At 40.6% G+C, this 25,458-nt stretch overlaps 1 protein-coding gene and 1 pseudogene across 5 annotated transcripts in view; one reads left to right on the forward strand and one right to left on the reverse strand.

Moving 5' to 3' along the window:
- SH3D19 (SH3 domain containing 19) overlaps positions 1-25,458 on the reverse strand; it is a 206,589-nt gene that overhangs the window by 177,421 nt on the left and 3,710 nt on the right. The gene's annotated exons all lie outside the window — the stretch shown is intronic.
- Positions 2,877-2,972, forward strand: LOC129481420 (uncharacterized; annotated as a pseudogene).

Below are 25,458 nucleotides of genomic sequence, written 5' to 3' on the forward strand. Positions count from 1 at the left end.
TGAGAATGTTGTACCATTAAATAAAATGAGGAAGGCTAGAGGAAGAATAGATTTGCCAAGCAAAGAAATCAAATGGTAAGCTAAACAATGGCCCCTCTAAGGATGTCCATGTCCTGATCCCCAGAATCTGTGAATATGTTACTACACGTAGTAAAGAGGATTTTGCACATATGATTAAGTATCCTGAGATGAAGACATTATCTGTATTATCTGATGGGACCAATGTAATCCATCGTATGGCTTCTTATAAGAGTAAGATAGGAGGATCAGGGTCAGGGATACTAATGAGAGTATGCAGAAGACAGAAGGATGGAAGCAGAAAGAAGAGAGGAATGAAGATGCTACACTGTTGGGTTTGAAGATAGAGCAAGGGGCCATGAGCCAGGCAATACACGTGGCCTCTAGGAGCTAGAAAATGCAAAAACGGGATTCTCCCCTAGAGTCTACAGATGGAATGCAGCCCTGCCAGTACCTTGATTTTAGCTCAGTGAAACTGATTTCAGACTTTAGACCTCCAGAATTACAGAATAATAAATTCTTTTTTTTTTTTTTTTGAGACGGAGTCTCGCTCTGTCGCCAGGCTGGAGTGTAGCTCGGCACACTGCAACCTCCGCCTCCTGGGTTCAAGAGATTCTTCTGCCTCAGCCTCCCGAGTAGCTGGGACTACAGGCGCCCGCCACCATGCCCAGCTAATTTTTGTATTTTCAGTAGAGAGGAAGTTTCACTGTGTTGGCTAGGATGGTGTCAATCTCCTCATCTCGTGATCCTCCCGCCTCAGCCTCCCAAAGTGCTGGGATTACAGGTGTGAGCCACCATGCCCAGCCAAATTCATGTTGTTTTAAGCCACTAAATGTGTAGCTAATTTGTTAAAACAGCAATAGGAAACTAAACACAGACATTTTAGATTTGAGAGGCCTATTAGATATCCAAGTAAAGACGCTGAATAGGCAGTCTAGAGTTCAGAAGAGACAGCAGGACTAGAGAAATAAAAGCATAAGAATCTGTTTGAATCATGGACCCTCTTCTCCACATCACCTTTAACACTGCATCCAAGAAAGCACTCATGCACATTTACAATATTTTTTCATATTAATTCCAAGATGTTCAAGAATTCCCTATATTCATAGAACTCCCAGAATATTATATATAATCACAAAGCAGCCTATTCTAACCCCAGTAAGATTGCTGCCTCCCTACGGAGGAAGAAACTGAATATCATTTCACTTCAAAAAACTTAAAAACCCCTTTTCCATTTCTACTTATTAAAACAAAAAACAAAACGTCACAGAAATACCTTACATAAAAAGTTCAAATCCCCCACATAACTGTAGTGTTCCTCACCATCACCCTCTAACCTTTCTCCTCATAGTTAAGGATTTGGTCATGGTCAATATGCCACTGATTCCTTTTTAAATGTTTAAAATCTTGCTTGTTAAATTAAGCTTGCTTTTTAAAATTAGTTTATGATAACAGAAAGCTGTGGTTGCAACTACTGCAAAGCTTCAGAGTTCAGAGATTTGATTAATTTTATTAAAAATTCCACATTACTAGGTTAGATAAAAACAAAAAAACAGCAATTGGTTGATCAAAGAAATCTGTATCAACAAATTTTAAATAATGAAAACATTGTGGCCTTAAAAAATTAAAACCATGGCTGGGCGCAGTGGCTCACACCTGTAATCTCAGCACTTTGGGAGGCCAAGGCGGGCGGATCACCTGAGGTCGGGAGTTCGAGACTAGCCTGACCAACATGGAGAAACCCTGTCTCCATTAAAAATACAAAATTAGCCTGGCGTGATGGCGCATGCCTGTAATCCCAGCTACTTGGAAGGCTGAGACAGGAGAATCGCTTGAACGTGGGAGGCGGAGGTTGCAGTGAGCCGAGTTTGCACCACTGCACTCCAGCCTGGACATCAAGAGCGAAACTCCGTCTCAAAAAAAAAAAAAAAAATTAAAATCACTGTAGCATCTTCAAAGCCAAGTATTTGGATTTTAGGACAAATCTCCTATTCCCTTATGAGTTCAATGAAGTTATTTTTATTTCTGAAACAGAGGGCTAATATGAAAGACCTCAAGGAGACAGTACCATAAACAAGAAAAAAAATGCATTTGTGTCTCACATTCTTTTTATCCAGAGGCTGCTGAGTTAAGTGTCATACAAGGAAAAATATGTTAACCCATTTAAAGAGGTCCAATAAACAACTAGTTCCAAAATAAGCCTACATTAAACTTCTAAAAACAGATTGCAGAAAAAGAAATAAAACCAATGTCAGCCGGGTGTGGTGGCTCACGCCTGTAATCCCAGCACTTTGGGAGGCCGATCACCTGAGGTCGGGAGTTCGAGACCAGCCTGACCAACATGGAGAAACCCTATGTCTACTAAAAATACAAAATTAGCCAGGCATGGTGGTGCATGCCTGTAATCCCAGCTATTCAGGAGGCTGAGGCAGGAGAATTGCTTGAACCCAGGAGGCGGAGGTTGCGGTGAGCCGACATCATGCTATCACACTCCAGCCTGGGCAACAAGAGTGAAACTCTATCTCAAAAAAAAGAAAAAAAAATGTCAACCTAGCTTTCTTTACAGCCCACTGGTAAGCCCTTCTGAGAAGGAACAACCTATAGAGCAGCAGGATGGGAGCATTGTGCATTGGACTATGGGCGATACTATACGCATCAGCTTTGCACAATTTTTTTTTAATCAAGTGTTTGAGTCTCTACAAATGAAAAAACATTTAGCAAATACTGAGTTCATAAAATATGCTCTAGGGAAAAAATTTCTAGAAGATTATATTTTTAAAGCCATGTAAGCTGAGTGTAAATGGACAGAACTAGGAATACTAAAAAAAAATAAAGGGAACAAAAGGTAGTATGGCCATGTGCTCATGTCAGCAACACATATACTAAAGTTGGAAAGATACCGAGATTAGCATGGTAAGGGTGACATGCAAATTCATCAAGCATTCCATTTCTTTTTTTAAGGTGTATGGCCATGTTAAGAAATTTGAGCTTTTAGGCGGGGGTATAATGTACAAACCACTGAAATGTTTTAATTCAAAGAAATAACATGATCAGTTTGTGTTTTATAAAAATTGCTTTGGTGGTTGTATACAGAATGGATTAGAGAAACAAGTCAGGACACAGAATGGCCAGTTTGAAGTCTGTTGCAAACAGCCAGAGGTACCCGGAACAGGACAGTGGCAATGAAGATGGAGACAAGTAGACAGAATCAGGACCTACATCAGAGATAGATTTAATAGAATCTGGTAATTGACCAACTATATGTAGGCAATTGTGGTGAGGGAATAAGTTAAGTACTTCATCCAGCTTTCTGGCTTGGGCAACTTGAGTGGTGTCTGTCATTCAATGAGGTATATTAGAGGGAAGAAATGTAAGTGATATGGTTTGGATCTGTGTCCCCACCCAAATCTCATGTCAAATTGTAATCCTCAAGTTGGAAATGGGGCCTGATGGGGGCTGATTGGATCATGGGAGTAGCTTCTCCATGGTTTAACACCATCCCCCATTGGAGCTGTTCTCACAACAGAGTTCTCGTGAGATCTGCTTGTTTTTATTTATTTATTTATTTATTTATTTATTTATTTAAGACAGAGTTTTGCTCTTGTTGCCCAGGCTGGAGTGCAATGGCGCAATCTCGGCTCACCACAACCTCCACCTCCCAGGTTCAAGCGGTTCTCCTGCCTCAGCCTCCCGAGTGGCTGGGATTACACACATGTGCCACCACACCCGGCTAATTTTGTATTTTTAGTAGAGACAAGATTTTTCCATGTTGGTCAGGCTCATCACCAACTCCCAACCTCAGGTGATCCGCCCGCCTCGGCCTCCCAAAGTGCTGGGATTACAAGCGTGAGCCACCCCGCCTGGCCAGAGATCTGCTTGTTTTAAAGGTGTGTGGCACTCCCCGCTCTCTCTTCCTCTTGCTCTGGCCATGTGAAGATGTGCCTGCTTCCCAACTTCGCCTTCTGCCATGATCGAAACCTCCCTGAGGCCTCCCCAGCCATGCTTCCGGTACAGCCTGCAGAATCATGAACCAATTAAACCTCTTTTTAAAAGAAATTACCCAGTTTCAGTTATTTCTGTATAACAGAGTGAGAATGGACCAATATAATAAGTTAAAGACATCAAGATTCTACAAAAACGAAACCCAAAGGCACATTACATTCTTACATTGAGCATTAAATAAACAAATTGAGAGAACTACAATATATTCCAAAAGCTCCTGGGCTAATTGCTAGTGACTATTATTTGCAAGGAGTTTATGAAGAATAACACACAAAGAGGTCCAAAACCAAGTTTTTTGCCATGAGTTTTGGTCTGCTCAAACTAGCAAGCCCTTAAGAAGGCTGTGGTAGATGACTTTGTTGTTCCCAATGATTCACTGCCCTCTGTGTAAAAAGATTATCCAGCCACTCAAGGTACCATGTAACTTGCAGGACCCCCACACCATTAATGTCAGGTTAACCAAAGAAGTGAGTAGAAGGGATACATGCCACTTCTGAGCATCGTTATAAACACTGGTACATGCTTTGCTATCTTTTTCCCAGATAGGGATTGCTCCTTCGGCCAGGATCCCAGAATGAGCACCACAGGTGAGGCTGAGCTACATCTCACCAGTTGAATGTAACTGTTACACGATACTGAGCTCTAGAGGTTGTTTGTAACCACAGCATTAACAACAAAATATGACAGGTACTGGTGTCTAACAAATACGAATGTATGACTTATTGGTGTTTCCCCTCTTCAAGTCAAATTTTTCTGGTGATTTGCTAAGAAGAAACCTGATGAAAAAAATAGTTGGCCCAAGTATTCCAAAACTAGAACAAAGAATTTTGAACCTGAAAAGAAACTTGATAGGAGTTAGCAAACTTTTTCTGTAAAGAGTGAGATAGTAAGTATTTTAGGCTTGCAGACCACGTGGACTTTGTTGCAATGACTCAACTCTGCAGATGTAGGACAAAAGCAGCTATAGACAATAAAACTTTATTCACAAAAACAGTCAGTGAGCCTGGGCTCTGGGTCTAAATCTTTCATACTGTCAATGAAGAATCTGAGAGATTAAATCAAGGTCATACAGCAGGCTAGTGGGAGGTTGAGCATTAGAATGCAGGTCTTCTGAAAACCAAATACCACATGTTCATAGGTGGGAACTGAACAATGAGAACACTTGGACACAGGGTGGGGAACATCACACACCGGGGCCTGTAGTGGGGTGGGGGGAGGGGGGAGGGATAGCATTAGGAGATATACCTAATGTAAATGACGAGTTAACGGGTGCAGCACACCAACATGGCATATGTATACAGATAACAAACCTGCATGTAGTGCACATGTACCCCAGAACTTAAAGTATAAAAAAAAAAAGAAAAAAAAGAATGCATGTCTTCTGAATCTAGTCCTCTAGAACAGGTTCTGTTGGGTCACAAGATGGAGATGAAATACACACAATAAATAAAGCAGGGAATGCTAAAGATAGGTTTTGATTATGTTAAACAGCTTTCAACAATTTGGTTATAAATAAGGATTTGCTTTTCGGGTGATTATAGCTTTCATGAAAAGAAGTAAATGTCACGAGACCAAACAGGTAAACAAATGATAAATTAGCCAGTGTTTTGAAAAATGATCTTCAGAGGAAACACAATTATATACTCCTTCCAACCACCATTTTCTTGAATAGTTTATCAATCATTTCTTTTATTAACAGGATGGCATTTGCTATGATCATTACAGTAATTCATTTTAGGGAAAAACAGGTTTTTAAAAATACCATAATATGAGCAAGAAATATACTGGACCAGTAGCCAATTATTTCTCACAGTATTTTAAATTTATTTTTCTTTAATTTCGAAAGTAATAAACATTCATTGTAAGTAACTGGAACAATACAGAAGTATAAAGTGACACACTCCAGGCCCTCCTCGATTCCACTCCCCAGAGTATTAGCCATTTGTTCAGAACGGTGCAGTAAAGCTACTTCCTCTGAGCCACTTCAACAACAAAGAGGAATATACAGTTCCCCTGGCCAGATATCCCTTGGATATCATATTTTGAAAAGTAACAAAGGGGTTTGGGGTGGTATATGGCCTAGAAATGAGAAAAGCAAGCTGCCCATTCAGGGTCTGAACGAGGGGTTTGAGCCCAGCACTGTAACCAGCTGAGTGAGGCTCCTCTTTATAAAAACACTTTGATAATGCTACTGTAGAATGTAGAAAAACTTAAAAATGGGTTAAGAGTATCCCTACCTTCTCTCGCACTCTCATTTTTTTTTTTTTAAACTTGGGCTGGTTTACTCACAAAAACAGATTTTTTTTTTTTTTTAAGAGATAGGGTCTCGCTCTGTTGCCCAGGCTGGATTCAAACTCGTAGGCTCAAGCAATCTTCTCACTTCAGCATCCTGAGTAGCTGGGACTAGAGGTACATACTACCCAACCCAGCTCTGATTATCTTAATCGGTTTTTTTCTTTAAGCCATATTTGACATATCTGAGTGACATCAGAAAAAATGGCAGAGTTAAGAGCTCCAAAAGTCTATCCCTCCATAAAAGCAATAAAAACCTGATAGAAACTGGCAGAATCAACTTTTCAGAACTCTAGAAACTAACCAAAAGCTTGTAGCAACTAATGAAACACTGAATACAGAAAACTAGCTGGATTTTGGTTAGAATATTGAGCTTTGTGGCATTTTTAACTTAGCCTGGTCCCTTCTCTCTTCCCAGCTCAGTGGGAACCTTAAAAATGTCGGCCTGCATTCCTGGTACCAATATCAGAAACAGAGGGAGCAAAACGAACCTTATTCGCAAAGAACTGTAATAATTTGTCTTGACCTGTCTGGTTTCTCCCTGGAGAAGACTTTCTTTTACCTTACCTAATTTGGAACTATCAGTGCAAAAGTGGCTAGCTAGAGGGTACTTGCTGAAAACATTGACAAGCAAATAAATATATTAGTTGCTGCTGCACGAAGGTAACAGTTGGGGCAAACAATAAGCTAACCAAAAAGGTTGGGAAGATAGGCTAGAGAATGAGACGGTTTGAGGAATACAGGCTTCGAATAGCTCCCACATATTCCTGGGAATCTAGAAGGCCAACTGTATTACCAGGATGGGCATATTCTCAGAAAAGACCTGAGAAGGCCCTAAGCTGCCACCTCTGGCTGAGTGTCAGAATATGCACACAGAAGTAAAGGCAAAGCAGAGTTGTAAACTGCCTGTCTGGGTACTGAAGGTGTGTCAAAACACAACAGAGCCCATCTGCATAAGCTGGGAGGTTCTTTTTGGTTCTAGGCATAAAACAAAACAAAACAAAACAAAAACCTCTGCCCAATCACTAGCTGACCACTAAGCTAATGAAACTGAAACTTCAGTGTCATGCATGACAAAGAATATAGGATTTACAAAATTAGTTCAGAGAAGTCACTAAACAAACAACAACAACCATAACAAGCAGCAATAACAAACCCTGGGGAGGGAGAAGAATCTGATTTCCAGAGCTGTTACATTATAATATTCAAAATGTTCAGTTTTCAACTTGTAAATACAAAGTATGCAAAGAAATAAGAAATATGGCCCATACACAGAAAAAAAAGTAATCAATACAAACTGTTCTTTCTGAGGAAGCCCAGATGCTGGATTCACTAGACAAAGACTTTATACTTCTGTACTGTTGTTTGGGGAGCTCTTTACGTATTCTACATTCAAATCTTTTGTTGGATATATGATTTGAAAATATTTTCTCCTAGTCTGTAGCTTATCTTTTTATTCTGTTTAACAGTGTCTTTAGTTCTTTGAACATATTTAAACAACTCAATTTTTAAATGTGCAAAGATTTGAACATTCTTCCCCAAAGATGACATATGGATGGCAATTAACCATATGAATAGATGGTCAATATCATTAGCCAAAAGGAAAATGCAAATTAAAATTACAATGAAATATCACTATACCTCTATTAAAATGGCTAAAAACAAACCAATAAACAAAAACTAGAAAAATCTAGCAGCATCAAGTGCTGGTGAGAATGCAGAAAAATGAGAACTCTCATACATTGCTGGTGATAACACATAACAGGATAGCCACTCTGGAACAGTTTGGAAATTTATTATAAAGTTAAATGCATATTTACCATATGACCCAGCAAACCTGTACACAAATGCTTATAGCAGCTTATTCATAATCATCAAACACTGAAAACAATCTAAATATCCTTTATCAGGATACTGCGTACCAGCATAAACAAACTGGTACACTCACACAACAGACTACTACTCAGCAGTAAAACGGATCAAACTATTGATACAGTAACAAAATGAATGAATGTCCAAGGCATTCTCCTGAGTAAAAGAAGCCAGTCTCAGAGGTTATATATTAATACTTTATGAATTCATTTATTTACTATTCTAGGAAAGGCAAAATTATAGAGACAGGGAGCAGATCATTGGTTGCCAATGGAAAGGCATGTAGAGAAGGTCTGACTACAAAGGCAGCACAGGGAATTTCCAGGTGATGGAACTGTTCTGTATGGCGACTATGGTAGTTGCCACAAGAAACTACATGTGTAATAAAATTCATAGAACTGTTCACCAAAAAGAAGCCGATTTTACTGTATGTACATTTAAAAATTAAAGAAGAAAAGACTACAGGGATTCAAATCTCAGCTGCACTTAACTTCTCTTTACGTCATTTTTCTCATTTTAAGAACAGGATGACAAAAGAACCTGCCTTCCAGGATTGTTAGGAGAATTACAGGAGTTCCTGACATATATTTAGTTTAAATAAATGGTTGATGAATATTTTATACAGATATGCTAAAAAGTTGGTACTTTTTTAAAAAGTCTACTACAGGAATAAGTAAGAAAGCTGAAGACTCAACTAAAACAGAGGGGAAAAACGAATATTGGAATTAAAACCCCAATTCTTCATTAACCTCATTAAACATTCATTGGAAACCTATGAGGTGAGCAATACCAAATTACATTCTACAAGGTTTGCAAAATCTATGTGCTCAAGGAGCTATTGAAAGGTTTGTTCTAAATGCTACATAAGTACTCATCATTAAATTTAACACTAATAGCAAACACGCTGTAATTAAGGTTTAATACTCAATGTTCAGTGTCACTGTCCCTTTCCTGAATAGGCTGTCAAATGGTAACCACCTTTTTCCAATTCATGAAACATCAGCAACACTGGACTTGTCCCTCACGTTGAGGCCCTGCATCCCGTGTCACTAACCTAGTAGATTCCTTCTCAAATATCTTGATCATCCACTCTCCCGCATCATTCCTTACAATTTTTAGGGTTTGGGGTTTTAAAAAGCAGCAGCTGCTGCAATCACTCCTAACGATGACTTCTATCTTTTTAGTGTCTCCCTCCTTACCTGAACATGAGCCTTCTTTGGCCAAATATCCAGATCTACATTTAAGCTACAAAATCCAAATTAATCAGGACCCAAGGTGGCGCAGCCCTCGTGAGCCCAACAAGCCACTTGCGTCTGGGCGCCAACCCTTAGGCTCTGCCTTCCCAGAGTTCCTGGTGCTAGACCCATCGGGCAGGTGTGTGGCCGCAGGGCCTGAGGAAGGGCATCGCGTTCAGGAGTTCGAGGCCTTGCGAGGCCCCTTTGCTGTCTCTGAGGATAGTTGGGAAGGCCTTTGGGCCTGGATTTGACATCCATGAACTATGCAGCAGCCCAAAGCCTGGGTCAGTTGCATTAACACCAAACGGCAAACATCTAAAGTGCTCAGGACTAACAAAGAAAAAGGAAAACGTGAAGTTTTGCATATTAGCATGCGTGGTTTCCCCTCCACAGGGTGAGCCATGAGCAGAGGTGGGATTTGCCTTCCAACCTTTTGTACATAAGAGTTCCAGTTAGAATGAAATGTAATCGAACTAAAAATAAAGACTACATTAAACCATCTTTATTTATTATTTTTTTTTAGACAGTGTTTTGCTGTTACTGCCCAGGCTGGAGTGCAATGGCGCAATCTCACTGCAACCTCCACCTCCCGGGTTCAAGTGATTTTCCTGCCTCTGCCTCCCGAATAGCTGGGATTACAGGCACGGGCCACCACACCCAGCTAATTTTTGTATTTTTAGTAGAGATGGGGTTTCACCATGTTGGCCAGGCTGGTCTTGAACTCCTGACCTCAAGTGATCCACCCACCTCGGCCTCCCAAAGTGCTGGGATTACAAGCATGAGCCACCATGCCCGGCCTAAAACATCTTTTAAAAAACTCAAGACTGTCCTATTTGACAGCTATGTACTGAGCACACGTGTCAAGCACTGTTCTGAGTCATGAGGGATATGAACAAATTAAGCCTCTTCCCTCAGGAATCTCACATTGCTGAAAGTCAGAGTGGTCAGTTTATTCCTGGAGCCTACCAACTTTACCCTCTTTCCATTCTGAGAAACCATAAGGGACCCCCCACAGGCCCTAGGTCCCATCAGACAAAAGCAATTGCAGGCATTTCTAAGTGAGCCATGTGGGCACCACAAGACTCTGCCATCTTGCCCCAAAGGGACCTGGGATGGGTCTGAAAAGGCAGCTCTCTATGGGTTTGCCATACACCTCTAAGGTAAATAGGCATAAGAACCCTGCTGCAAAAGGCCATCCTGTGCAGAACTGTGGCTGACCAACCTACTTAGAGTCTCTTTCCTGGGGAGGCTGACTGTGAGAAAAACAAAAGACAGCCAATTATTTAGTACCTTAGAAGCCATGGAAGCAGACATCAATAAACTGTAGTGTCACTAAACATAAGGAGCAACAAAGTCATTCCAACTTATTAAAAAATGTTCTCCAGAGTAGCTATTTGTAGTCAGTTTTTAAGAGTTACTCTCATTTTCAAATACCTTCTGAAACTGCTTCCTGCGTCTTTTTTCTTTTATTTTTTTAGACATCTTGCTCTGTCACCCACCGGGACTAGAGGGCAGTGGCGCAATCTCGGCTCACTGCAGCCCCCACCTCCTGGGTTCAAGCAATTGTCATGCTTCACCCTCCCGAGTAGCTGGGATTACAATTGCACACCACCAGGCCCAACTAATTTTTGTATTTTTAGTAGAGATGGGGTTTCGCCATGTTGGCCAGGCTGGTCTTGAACTCCTGACCTCAAGTGATTCACCCACCTTGGCCTCCCAAAGTACTGGGATAACAGGCATGTGCCACCATGCCCGACCATATTTTCCACGTCTTTCAACTTACATGTATATCCTTCCAATAAGCCTCCATCAACTAAGGTGAGCATGCCTGTTTCTTGCAAGCTGAAAGAACATAATGAACATATACAGTGCTTTCCAGTTACTTCAATGATATCACTACACTATTCTTTATGTGGAGCCTACTTAGACTATAAAATAATCAGGAGTTGACTAAAATCCACGTATAAAATTCATGGCGGGACTAAAAAGTTTCTGCAAAGCAAAGGAAAAAATAAAAGGAAACTCATGGAACAGGAGAAAATATTTGCAAACCATATATCTGATAAGGGGTTAATATCCAAAATATATTAGGAACTCGTATTAATAGCAAAAGAAACCCCAGATTTTAAAATGGGCAAAAGATCTGAATAGATGTTTTTTCAAAGGTATACAAATGCCCAATGGGTACATGAAAAGGTACTCATTACTAACCATCAGGGAAATGTAAATCAAAACCACAATTAGATATCATCTCACACCTGTTAGGATGGGTATTAACTAAAAGTCAGCCAGAGGCTGGGCATGACGGCTCACTGCTGTAATCCCAGCACTTGGGAGGCGAGGCAGGAGGATCAGTTGAGTCCAGAAGTTCTAGGCTAGCCTGGGCAACACATTGAGACCCAGTCTCTACAAAAAATTTAAAAATTAGCTGGGTATGGTGGCACATACTTGTAGTCCCAGCTACCTGGAAGGCTGAGGTGGGAGGATTTCTTGAGCCCAGGAGGTCAAGGCTATAGTGAGTAGAGATGACGCTGCTGCACTCCAGCCTGGGTGACAGAGCAAGACCCTGTCTCAAAAAGAAAGTCAGCTGAGTATAGTGGCTCACGCCTGTAATCCCAGCACTTTGGGAGGCTGAGGCAGGAGGATAACTTGAGGCCAGGAGTTTGAGACCAGCCTGGTTAACACAGCAAAACCCTGTCTTTACAAAAAAAAAAAAAAAAAAAAAAGAAAAATTACTAGTGGTGCACACCTGTAGTCCCAGCTACTCGGGAGGCTGAAGAGGATTGCTTGAGCCCAGTGGTTTAAGGCTGCAGTGAGCTATGATCACACCACCACACTCCAGCCTGGACAACACAGCAAGACCTTGTTGCACCAAACAAACAAAAAAAAATCAAAAGATATGTGTTGGCAAGGATGTGAAGAAAAGAGAACTCTTATATGTTGTTGATGGATACATTGGTATAGCCATTATGGAAAACAGTATGGAGGTTCCTCAAAAAAATTAAAAATAGAACTACCATTCAGCAATGCCACTTCTGGGTATATATCCAAAGGAAATAATTCACTCTCTCTTTTTTTTTTTTTTAGACTCTCACTCTGTTGAGAGGCTGGAGTGCAGTGGTGGGATCTCAGCTCACTGCAACCTCCACCTCCTGGGTTCAAGTGATTCTCATGCCTTGGCCTGCTGAGTAGCTGGGACTACAGGTGCACACCACAACACCTGGCTAATTTCTGTATTTTTAGTAGAGACGGGGTTTCACCATGTTGACCAGGCTGGTCTCGAACTCCTGACCTCAAGCGATCCACCCACCTCAGCCTCCCAAAAGTGCTGGGATTACAGGTATGATTCACCATGCCTGGCCAATAAATCCCTATCTCAAAGAGATATCTGCACTCCCATGTTCACTGCAGCATTATTCACAATAGCCAAGATACATAAACAACCTAAATCTGATGACGAATGAATGGATAAACAAAATGTGGTGTGTGTGTATACATATATACATGTATATGTGTATGTATACATATATACATGTATATGTGTATGTATACATATATACATGTATATATACATATATATGTATACATGTATGTATACATATATACATGTATACGTGTATGTATACATATATACATGTATACGTGTATGTATACATATATACATGTATACGTGTATGTATACATATATACATGTATACGTGTATGTATACATATATACATGTATATGTGTATGCATACACATATACACACAATTGTATACACACACAGTGGAATTTTATTCAGCCTTTAAAAAGAAGGAAATCCAGCCTGGGCAACACAGTGAGACTGCATCTCTACAAAAAAATTATTATAATAATAATTAGCTTGGCATGGTGGTGAGCACCTGTAGTCCCAGCTTCTTGAGATGCTGAGATAGTAGGATCACTTGAGCCCAGGAGGTCAAGGATGTAATGAGCCATGATCATGCCACTGCACTCCAGCCTGGGTGACACAGCAAGACCCTGTTTAGAGAAAAAAAAGGAGGAGGAAATCCTGCCACTTGCGACAACATGGATGAGCCTGGAGGACATTATGCTAAGTGAAATAAGCCAGACACAGAAAGACTAATACTGCATGATCTCACTTGTATGTGGAATCTAAAAAAGTCAAACTCATGGAAGCAGAGAATAGGCTGGGCATAGTGGCTCACGCCTGTAATCTCAGCACTTTGGGAGGCCAAAGTGGGAGGATCACTTGGGACCAGGAATTCGAGGCCGGCCTGGGCAAAAGAGCAAGACCCTATCTCTACAAAAAATTTTTTAAAATAAAAAATTAGCAGGGCATGTCCCTGCAGTCCCAGCTACTCAGGAGGCTGAGGTGGGAAGACCATTTGAGCCTGGCAGGTCAAGGCTTCAGTGAGCTGTGACTGCACCACTGCATTACGGCCTGGGCAACAGAGTGAGATCCTGTCTCAAAAATAAAAAACCAGAGAGCAGAAGGGTGGTTACCAGGAGTTGTGAGGGTAGGGGAAATGGGGAGGTATTATTCAAAAGTCTAAACTTTTAGTCATAAGATGAATAAGTTCTGGAGACCAAGTATATAGCATGGTGACTATAATTAATAATAATGTATTATATTTGAAATTTGCTATGAGAGAACTTAAGTATTCTCACTATAAGAAACAAAAAAAAGTAGCTATGTGAGGTGATGGATCCTTTAATTAGCTTGTGGTAATTATTTCACAATGTATACATATATAAAAACATCATGTTGTACATCTTGAATATATTCAATTTTCATTAGTGAATTATACCTCAACAAAGCTGAAAAAGGGGGAAAAAGAAAAATGCATGGTGGATTCTGTTTATTCTGTTTGAATAAAAGTTATCACAACATGAATTACTTAAGATGGAAAAACATAACAGTTCAAATTATAAGAAATCACACTGAAACCAATCAACATCATATTTTTAAATAGGATACTAAGGCAGTGATTCTCACCTTACATACAACTTAAAAATCCAGTTCCTGAGCAACTATTCTGGAAGTAATGAATCTGGAAATCTGAGGGTGGGGTCATGAGCACATGTCTTCTTTAAAGTTTCAAAGTTGATTCTGATGTCCTGCCAAGAGGTGAAAAGCCTGGCCCTACAGTAGAGGTAACTGAGGGCCTTGTTACTCAAAATGTGGCCCAGGGACCACCAGCAGCAGCATCACCAGGACCTTGTTAGAAATGCAGGGTCGGTCAGGTGTGGTGGCTCACACTTGTAATCCCAGCACTTTGGGAGGCCCAGGTGGGCGGATCACATCAGGTCAGGAGTTTGAGATCAGCCTGGCCAACATGGAAGAACCCTGTCTCTACTAAAAATACAAAAAAATTGGCCAGGCATGGTGGCGGGCACCTGTAGTCCCAGCTACTGGGGAGGCTGAGGCAGGAGAATGACGTGAACCCGGGAGGTGGAGTTTGCAGTGAGCCGAGATGATGCCACTGCACTCCAGCCTGGGCAACAGAGCAAGACTCCATCTCAAAAAAATAAATAAATAAGTAAATAAATAAATAAATTAGCCAGGTGTGGTGGTGAGCACCTGTAATCCCAGCTACTTGGGAGGCTGAGGTATAGGAATCGCTTGACCCTGGGAGGCAGAGATTGCACTGAGCCGGGATCATGTCACTGCACTCCAGCCTGGGCAATGAGCGAGACTCTGTCTCAAAAAAAAAAAAAAAAAAAACAAAAAACATGCAGAGTCTCAGCTCTACCCAAAACCTACTACATCATATCTGCATTTGAACAAGATCTCCAGGCGATCTGTAGGCAGAACAAAGTCTGAAAAGCACTCTTTGGAGTTTCCATTGCTACACAGGTGTAAGAAATACCAAACCATGTTATAAAGTTGAATACCTCAGGAAACTTTCTATGAAGGAGAAATAGGAAAGGAACAAGGTGAGAGATAAAATGTTACTTGTGATATAAAGGAATGTCACATTATTAAGCATCTAATTAAGAGTAATATTCAAATAGAAGTCTGCATATTTCATTTATTTATTTATTTATTTATTTATTTATTTATTTATTTTAGAGAAAAGGTCTCACTCTGTCACCCAGGCTGGAGTGCAGTGGTGCAATCATGACTCAATGCAGCCTCAAACACCAGGAGGCTCAAGCGATCCTCCTCCCTCAGCCTCCTGAGTAGCTGGGACTATAGGCACACACCACTGCACCCAGCTAATTTATTTTTTATAAAGTCGGGGTCTTGCTTTGTTGCCCAGGCTGTGCACATTTTAAAACCTGCAATAACATTCCTTATTCCACATGAATCCCACTTCCAGACGCACCCTCCACGGGCAATAGTTACACTTTCACTGAGAGTAACAAATCTACCTTGTAATCTCCAGGTTGCTCCAGTAGTCTCCACTGAGCTAGCCTGTATGTTGAGGGGAATCTTTGTGAAGGAATGAAGAAACAAAGGGTGTGGTGGCAAGATAAAACAGGATCATTTACATGGGTGACCCTATGCTGGGGGCCTTCGAGTGTTATGTGAACACCTCTGCACTAGTTTCAAAGGACTATTTGGAAATGGTGACATTTATTGCCAGAAAAACTAATTCTCCACATCTTGTACAAACATTTTCTTCTGAGCCCTTTGTTCTTGGCCAGCTCTCAGAGAAAAAGCGGTTAACTATCATCCAGTATAATGATTCCTTGATTAATGTAACTTCTGGAAACAAAGCTCCAGTATAATGAAGGCAGCCATATTGAAAACAAATGAACTCTCAGTCCCATGCAGCAGCCCTGGCATGCATTCTAGGGCTTATCAGCAATGCAATTGTTAATCTGCTCAAATGCATCAAAGCAGGGACAACATCACCTCCCTTCACAGCTTCTATTTATTTATTCTGAATTAAGTTGGCATTAGGCAAAATAACAAAACCAGAAAACTATATTCAGATTCTAAAGGCTTCCATTTTGGTACCCTTCAACTTGCCCAAGGATGGCCACAACCACTTCAAAAACTACACATCACACATGAACACTTGAAGTTTACAAGCATGTTCCCCATAATGAGCCTGCAGAGTAGTTGGAGCATGAATAATTCCTATTCCAAAGACGTAAAAAAACGGTGGAGTGGGGGCCTCATAAAACCTAACCAACGTGTCCAAGGTCACACTACAGTAAAGTACAACATAGCAACAAGAATCTAGGTATCTTAGGGTAACTTCATTATAACAAAATGTATTACAGCTTGGTGGTAAGAGGAGGGAAACAATAAGATCAAGTTAGAATCTATCAGTTAGGAACTGCCTTCAGCTGCCAGTTGAGGCCTATGATAACAGTGGCTTAAACAAGGTAGAGTTTCTTATTCCTTCCTTCTAAGTAAAGGAGGAGGCAGGCAATCAAAATCCATGTGGTGACTCTATCATCAGCAGGGACTGCAGGGCCATCTATTTTTCTGCTCCACTATTCTCAGTGCTTGGGTTCCAACCTCAAAGTAACCTCATGGCCCAGGGTGGCTACTGTAAGCTACACAGCCTTGTTCCTGGTAGGAGGTGGGAGGAAGATGGTAAGGGGAAAAGGGTATTCTGTGCAGCTGAGTGAACCCCCTTTAAAGAACTTTCCTGGAACCCCATTCAACAACTTTTACTTGTATCTCATTAACAGGCTGGAAGAAGTAGCTTCATAGGTGGGTACATTGCCACATCCAGAAATACAGGGGTTCCATTGACCAAAAAAGGAGGAAATGAGGAAAAAAGGAGGCAACCAGGAGTCCATGCTACAGAATTCTATTCTGTCACTCCCTTGCTGTGTGACCTTGAGGAGATTATTCACCCTTTCTAGGCCTCAGGTTCCTCATCTGTTAAATGAAGGAAACAATCACACCTACTGCATAGGATTGGTACCAGGACTAAATGAGAAAAACACACTGAAAACAACTGGAATTGTCTCGGCACCCAGTGCACAATAAATATTAACTTGTTATTTGATTATCTTAGCCCAGTGCTTTTCCAAATTCGTTTCCTACTCTAACTTCCCCTCCATTTCCAAAATTGGAAAGGAATTTATATTAGTCATTTGTACCTGCTGACAGAGGACTCTAGTGTAAATGAGTCTTAGTCATAGGTCACCTCAATCAGACAAATGTATTTCATGCCTTTCCTTTCTAATTATACAGTGAAATTATCTCCCAGTCATCCACACAGATCAGGTATTTTGGACAGAATTAGGATGGAGAAATTGAGCTTACATTCTCCAACAGGTGGGGCCTAGAGACAATCCTAATCAGATCTTTAGAGAGACCAAACAAACTAAGGGAGTATTAAAGAATTTAGGCTGGCGCAGTGGTGTGTGGCTGTAATCCCATCTACTTGGGAGGCAGAGGCAGGAAGATCCCTTGAGCCCAGGAGTTTCAGTCCAGCCTGAACAACATAGCAAGACCCCATTTGTACAAAAAAAGCTCTCTCTCATGCAAAATAATTCCTAAAAAAGTATGTAGATACTCTACCCTTACAGAGGTATAGCATAATTCTTTACTCCTTAAGTGTAGCATAACTCTTACTCCATAGTGACTTCCTTCACTTTCTACAGTATGGAAAGAGAGCAAAAAGGCTTAACTTTTTAAAAAAATTTCTTTTGAAGGACTACTGCAATGGGGTCTTGCAGCTGGGGAGGAAGAGTGGACGCCAATGCCAAAAAGAGTAACTTTAGAGCAGAGAAACTTCACAAACACTACCTCTGCCAGGTAATCAAGGTCAGTATCAATAGAAAAGTCATGATAATAATATATACCCTTGAATTGTGATAAAAATGGCACTTTACCTCTGTGCTCTTCCTCTCAAACACCCGTAAGCCAGTCTGATCATGAGAAAAACATCAGACAAATCTCAACAGGGGAACAACATACAAAAATGTGACCAGTACTCTTCAAAACTGTCAGGGTCATCAAAAACAAGGAAAATCTGAGAACTGTCATAGCCAAGGGGAGCCTCAGGAGACATGACAACTAAATGTAATACAGTCTCCTGTATGGGATACTGCAACACAAAAAAGGACATTAAGCAAGAACTAAGGAAATCTGAATCAAGCATGGAGTTTAATCATATATCAATATTAGTTCATTAATTGTGATGAATCTACCACACTAAGATGCTAATAAGCAGGGTGTGGGGTATATGGGAGCTCTTCGTACTATCTTCACAATTTTTCTGTGACTCTAAAAATATTCTAAACAACATTTAATTTTTTTAATTTATTTTTTTCTTAATTCATTTTTTTCCCTTGGTATAACTTGGAACAAATTTTTTTTTCCCTTGGTATAACTTGGAACAAATTTTATTTTTAAAAAGAAAAAAGAAAGAAAAGAATGGTCCACAGCTCCTACCCTCACCCCCATGAGCCCATCCCCACCACAAGGACAAGCTTACAGTTCCTGAAGGTGAGGCCAACAGCTGCTGAGGAGCAAGGACTCGTTCCAGCTGCTTCTAAACAAGGGGGCCAGGCCTCTGCCAGAGCCTTCTCCTTCCTGCCCTGTGTCAAGCTATCCAAGCTTCCTCCTCAACCTTTATCCTGCCCTATGCCCTGAAACTACCTGACACGTATTTTCCTCCTGTACTTAACTGATAGCAGAATTTCCCTCATACACGTCAAGTACTATAAATTCCCCTAGAACACATCCCATGTCTTCCACCGATGAAGGGGAACACTGCCACATTATCAGTGAATGAAGCTGCTATCTTGAAAAGGGGTCTGCATGACAAGTTATGCTAGACAACTTATGCCAATGTAACTGCCCTCGCCAGGGAGACACCGTCTTGAGCTTTGCCCCTTTGGCTTCTCCTGCACCAGTGGAGCAGCTCACAAGGAGCCCGGAAGAAACTCTCCAAGATCTAACTTAGTACATGGGCAAACTTCCGTAAACTATGTCGGAAGTTATTTTTCTGCTCATCTCCTAATATCATAAAATGTAAAGTTGGAAGCCTCATCTTTTCAATTAATACACCAAAAGCTAAGGCCCAGAAAGATGCTATAAATTGCTGGATGCTACAAAGCTAATTGACAGATGGGATTAGAACCAAGTGTTCAAAGGATTAGTCTCTAAGCACCATTGGATGAAAAGCTGAAATGACCTAAGGGAAAACAGTGAATATGTTGTCCTCAGAATAAAATATGCCAGTGAAGTTACAGAACTGCTGGATGAATAGTGTGAGAGAGGGAAAGAAAACAGAACGAAAGGATGCACTCTGGTTAAAAATAGGTCATAGGATGATCAACTCATCTCTGATTTGCTGAAATCACTTTGAACATAATTGCTTATGTCACAATAATGAGCTTTCAGTGGACAATAAAGAAAAGCTGAACGTTGGCTGGGCGCAGTGGCTCACATCTATAATCCCAGCACTGTGGGAAGCCGAGGCAGGCATATCACCTGAGGTCAGGAGTTCGAGACCAGCCAGGCCAACTTGGCAAAATCCTGTCTCCACTAACAATCCAAAAATCAGCCAACATGGTGGTCGCAGGCACCTGTAATCCCAGCTACTTGGGAGGCTGAGACTACTTGGGAGGCTGAGGCAGGAGAATCGCTTGGACCTGGGAGGTGGAGGTTGTAGTGAGCAGAGATTGTGCCACTGCACTCCAGCCTGGGCAACAGAGGGAGACTCTTTCTAAAAAAAAAAAAAAAAAAAAAAAAGAAAAGAAAAGATGGGCCGGGTGCAGTGGCTCATGCCTATAATCCCAGCACTTTGGGAGGCTGAGGTGGGCAGGTCACAAGGTCAGGAGTTCAAGACCAACCTGGCCAATATGGTGAGACCCTGTCTCTAATAAAAATACAAAAAAAAATTAGCCGGGCATGGTGGCACACGCCTGTAGTCCTATCTCCTTGGGAGGCCGAGGCAGGAGAATTGCTTGAACCTGGGAGGCAGAGGTTGCAGTGAGCCAGGATCGCGCCACTGCACTCCAGCCTAGGTGACAGAGCGAGATTCTGACTCAAAAAAAAAAAAAAAGAAAGAAAAAGAAAAGAAAAGCTGAGCATTATTACCAGGCCATGTTAAAGTAATTCATATGGCTTAAGAAATACCAAAGGAAGAACTGGCCTCAGTCTTTGGGAGTCCTCTAGAATTAAGATATTTCCAAGAGATATATGAACGCCAAAGAAAAGCAACTACATTTGATTATTAAATGACACTGCAGATTTACCTTCTTTTTCCTCTGCCAACATGAAATTCATAACTATTCCCAAGTGAAGAAAAATGCACTCAACTGTGAAATATTTTATCAATAATAAGAAAAAGGAGACATAAAATAAGTGCTAATAATTTTATAGGTATTTACTATGGGCTTGGCCATGTTCTAAGGACATTATATACATTAACTCATTTAGTCTTCAAACCCAATGCAATAGGATTTACTATTATTCAAATTTAGAAATATAAATAAAGAATAGAAGCAGAGAGGTTAGGTAACTTGTCCAAGGTCACACAGCCAGTGGTCAGCCAAAAAATGAACCAAGACAGTCTGATTCTCTCATGTCAAACCGATACCCACCATGGACTATTTTATATTCTTTATATTTTTAATTATCTTCTTTAAAGTGTAATAGTCTTACCTTCCCTAATTCTATGGCATAGTCTTTAAAAGCAGGGAGCCTATTTTATATATCTCTTTGTATTGCCAATATTTTAGGCACCATTTTGCATACATTATATTGATGGGGATAACTAGACAGGTCTTTTTTTCTTTTTGAGAGAGTTTCACTCTTGTTGTCCAGGCTGGAGTGCAGTAGTGCGATCCAGCAACCTCCACCTCCCTAGCAAGCGATTCTCCTGCCTCAGCCTCCCGAGTAGTTGAGATTACAGGCGCCTGTCAACACGTCTGGCTAATTTTTTGTATTTTTGTTAGATATGGGGTATCATCACGTTGGCCAGGCTGGTCTCGAACTCCTGACCTCAGGTAGTCCACCTGCATTGGCCTCCCAAAGTGCTGGGATTACAGGCGTGAGCCACTGTACCTGGCCCAGGTCTTCTTAAAGAATGTGATGAGTACAGGATTTTTAAACAACATGTAAATCTACTCATAGTTTCCATGGAACTTAAAATAACTTTCTCAAAATAAATTAGACAATTTTGGAATTCTAATAACAAAAAACAGTAAGCTGGTGGTCCAGAGAACTAATGCAGTTTTCAAAACTATCTAACTTAGTAGACAAAGCCACAGACTCTGAGAGGATATGACCTGACATGTTATATGAATCAACTAAAAAAAACTCTACAACTTGCAACACACAATAGAGGCGACTGAGGTTCAGCTATACCTAGTTGTGTAATTTTAGATAAAACCTTCTAACATTTCTGAGTCTCAGTTACTCATCTTTAAAATGGGAACAATAAAACTCACCCTCTTCCCTCTCAGTTTGTTTTAAGAATCCAAATGAATGCAGTTGTGAAAGCCCTTCATAAATAGAAAAGCACCACATAAATGTAAAGTACTTCTAGAATACAGCAAGCAGCATACAAGTATAAATGTGTGGAGCATCAATAGTAACTGATTTATATGAGCAGTCAGTGGGATCACCTGGAAAAACATGGACTTCCACTTCAAAAAAAACCTGCATTCAAATCACCATTCCAGTATTTACTAGCTGAGGGACTGTGGATAAGTTGCTTAAATGTTTGTGAGCCTCAGTCTTTTCAATGATAAAACGAAGAAAATAATACCTACCTCACAGGTGATAACATAAAGAAGCACCTGGTACACCGTGAACACAGTGAATGTTCTTCTGTGCCCTCATACTGATGATATTAAAGTTATTTTACTCAAACCACAACAGACAACAGTTATATCAGTCCTTCCAGGGTTTACCATAAACACATTAAAATACAGAAAGAGTAAATTTATTTAGTATTTAGTAAGCCCTGTTATGTGCCTACTACTCTTCCAGATGTTGGGAGGAGGATCCAGAATCTTGTATATCCTCCCTTTGGAGAAATAATGTTAAAATGTTGTATGTCAGGCAGAGATTCTCAAATCTGTTTGAGAATCTGATGAAAGCTATAGCATTTCTCCCCAAGGAAAGCTACGAAGCTTTTAGGGGACAACAAAGGAGATATAGGAGAATATTTTCATGACCTTGGATAGAAATCATGTTCTTAATGGGGGTGAGGGGGGAAGAGACACAAATTATAAAGGAAAAGATTCATAAATTCATCTATACTGAAATGAAGAATTTCCACTTCGAAAGAAACCATAGAGAAAATGAAAAAGTAAGCCAGAGTGGAGGAAGATATTTGTAACACACATAACCAACAAAAGTTGAGATTCCTGGGTAAACAAAGAACTCCAATAAATCAATAAAAAATAATAGGCAAAATGCTGTGGTATATATTTATACAACGAAAACAAAACAAAACAAAAAACAGACCAGGCACAGTGGCTCACACCTGTAATTCCAGCACTTTGGGAGGCCAAGGCAGGCGGATCACCTGAGGTGAGGAGTTCGAGACCAGCCTGGGCAACATGGCAAAACCCCGCCTCTACTAAAAATACAAAAATTAGCTGGGCATGGTAGCATGCACCTGTAGTCCCATTTACTTGGGAGGCTGAGGCAGGAGAAATCACTTGAATCTGGGAGGCAGAGGTTGCAGTGTGCCGAGATTACACCACAGCACTCCAGCCTGGGCAACAGAGCAAGACTCTGTCTCAAAACAAACAAACAAAAACACACAGCTACATGTAACAATACAAATAAATCTTACAAACTTAATGTTGAGTGAAAAAAGCACCTGGACTAAAGCAGGGATGTTAGTATAAATAACATTATCAGTAGCCTTTATCCTCCCTTCTTCCCCGACCCAAGCTATCCTTCCACTAGGGTGACTATCCTTGATTTGCCTGGGACTGAGGAGTTTCCATGAATGGGGGACTTTCAGTTTTAAAAGCTGGAACAGTCCTGGGAAACTGGGAAGAGTTGGTCACCCAATCTCGTCTGCCTATTCCTCCCACCCTCCACTTCTTGCCCTTGGCTAGCACTAACTAACACTAACACAGTGGCACTAACACACCAATCTCAGTTGTGCAGATAGAGATGAAGAATATGCAATCAATAACAGAAAGAAAAAACCCAAGAAACAAAAATGAAGTTGATCATAAATGCCAGGCTGTATAAATCAACCATGAAATCCTTTAAGCTACCGAGAAAACCCACAACGGAAACTAGGTCCTATAAGGTAGTCTGTGGAAATCTCCATGTTTATCTCATGGGTTTTCATCTGATCTACTAAAAAGGACAAATTAGCCAAAGGAACTATTTCTTAGAATTTAACAATCAGTGTTGGGGTGTGATTTCTCTCTTAATTACATGGAGTTTGCAAAGTGCATCATCCTTTTCAACCAGCAACATAAATGTTATCTGGGAATGTGTCAAAAGTGAAAATTATCAGGCCCTATCCCAGACCAAGTGATCAGATACTGAGTGTGTACAAGACCTTCAGGCTATTCTGATACATATGGCAAAAGTTTGAGAACCACTGGATTAGTGTACCCACATCCTCTCTTCCTTGTTTGTAATGGGCATTTGGTGGATTAGTAAGACACCCCCAAGAATTCAGGTGTTGTGTCTAGCTTTCATATTACCACTCTCTGTCAGGTCAGGCAATTAAGGATCTTGGATATCACCATCAACAGTAAATATTTCACATAGTGCCAGATTTACACACCTTAGCCTCAGCACATGAAACCCAAACAATGGAATACTCTCTGCTCCCCATTTACTTTCCTATATCTGCTTATTAATCTCATGCATCATGAACTGCTACAGAATTAACCTTCACTGGCCAGGTGCAGTGGCTCACACCTGTAATCCCAGCACTTTGGGAGGCTGAGGTGGGAGGAGTTCGAGACCACCCTGGCCAACATGGTGAAACTCCGCCTCCACTAAAAATACAAAAATTAGCCAGGCATGGTGGTGCACACTTGTAATCCCAGCCACTCTGTAGGCTGAGGCATGACAATCGCTTGAACCTGGGAGGTGAAGGTTGCAGTGAGCCATGACCACGCCACTAGACTCCTGCCTGGGAAGACAGAGTGAGACTCTGCCTAAAAAAAAAAAAAAAAATTAACCTTTACTGAATTGACCTCAGTACTTGATTGCCTATAATTCTGCAAAAAAAAAAAAAAAAAAAAAAAATCAACTGAGCTTTTTATTTATTTTAGAATCAGGCTGAAGATATTTTATTACTTTAAAAGCTGGGAAACATAAATACATTTTATAAAGAAGGTGAGCACCAGATCAACTATCATCCTTTGTTGTAAAATAAAATTGTGATTAATCAAACCCAATTTTCTTAACATCATTTTAAAAACACACACACATTTATTTCCTAAGGATGCCCTACAAGGACTGTCCTGTGCTCAGAACCTGCCTGGGGCTCTTGGCCTTTGAATGAAAAGAACTCATTCCAGACATTTCATAATCTCAAGTCATCACTTGCTTTCTGCTGGGTTGATAAAATACAGGATGATTCCACTTAAATGATCTTAAAAAGGTAAAACTAAACAATATTTTATAGAGATGCATATGTGTATGGTAAAACTGTACAGAATAAAAGGAAATAATAATCACAAAGGTTAAAAAAATGGTTACATCTAGAGGAGAGAGGAGGCTAAGTCTAGGAGGGATGGGAATCCATTTCTAAGGAACTGACTATATCCTATTTCTTGACTTGAGCATGAGTTACAAGAGTTTTTACTTTATAATTTACAAATTGTATACGTGCTTCTGTATGTAAGTTGCAAAAATAAATAAATGCACTTACACAACCACTCCAAAATTTAGCAGGGAGAGAAGGAAGAGTTCACAGACTACCTTAAGTCCATAAACCCCAGGTTTATGGTTATCAAGCTAGGTGAAATCAGAGAAAAGGAAACTCTTTAGATTGTAAAATAAGGGAAGGAGGGAGCACTGAGAACAGGAAAAGTGAAAAACTGAAAAAGTGATGCAGAAAAAACATGAAGCTTCTGCGTCAGTTCATACTCTCTCACTTGGAGGAGAGCAACATCTAGCACAGACATAACTA

The sequence above is a fragment of the Symphalangus syndactylus genome, chromosome 4, assembly GCF_028878055.3.
Source record: "Symphalangus syndactylus isolate Jambi chromosome 4, NHGRI_mSymSyn1-v2.1_pri, whole genome shotgun sequence".
Taxonomy (NCBI): Eukaryota; Metazoa; Chordata; class Mammalia; order Primates; family Hylobatidae; genus Symphalangus; species Symphalangus syndactylus.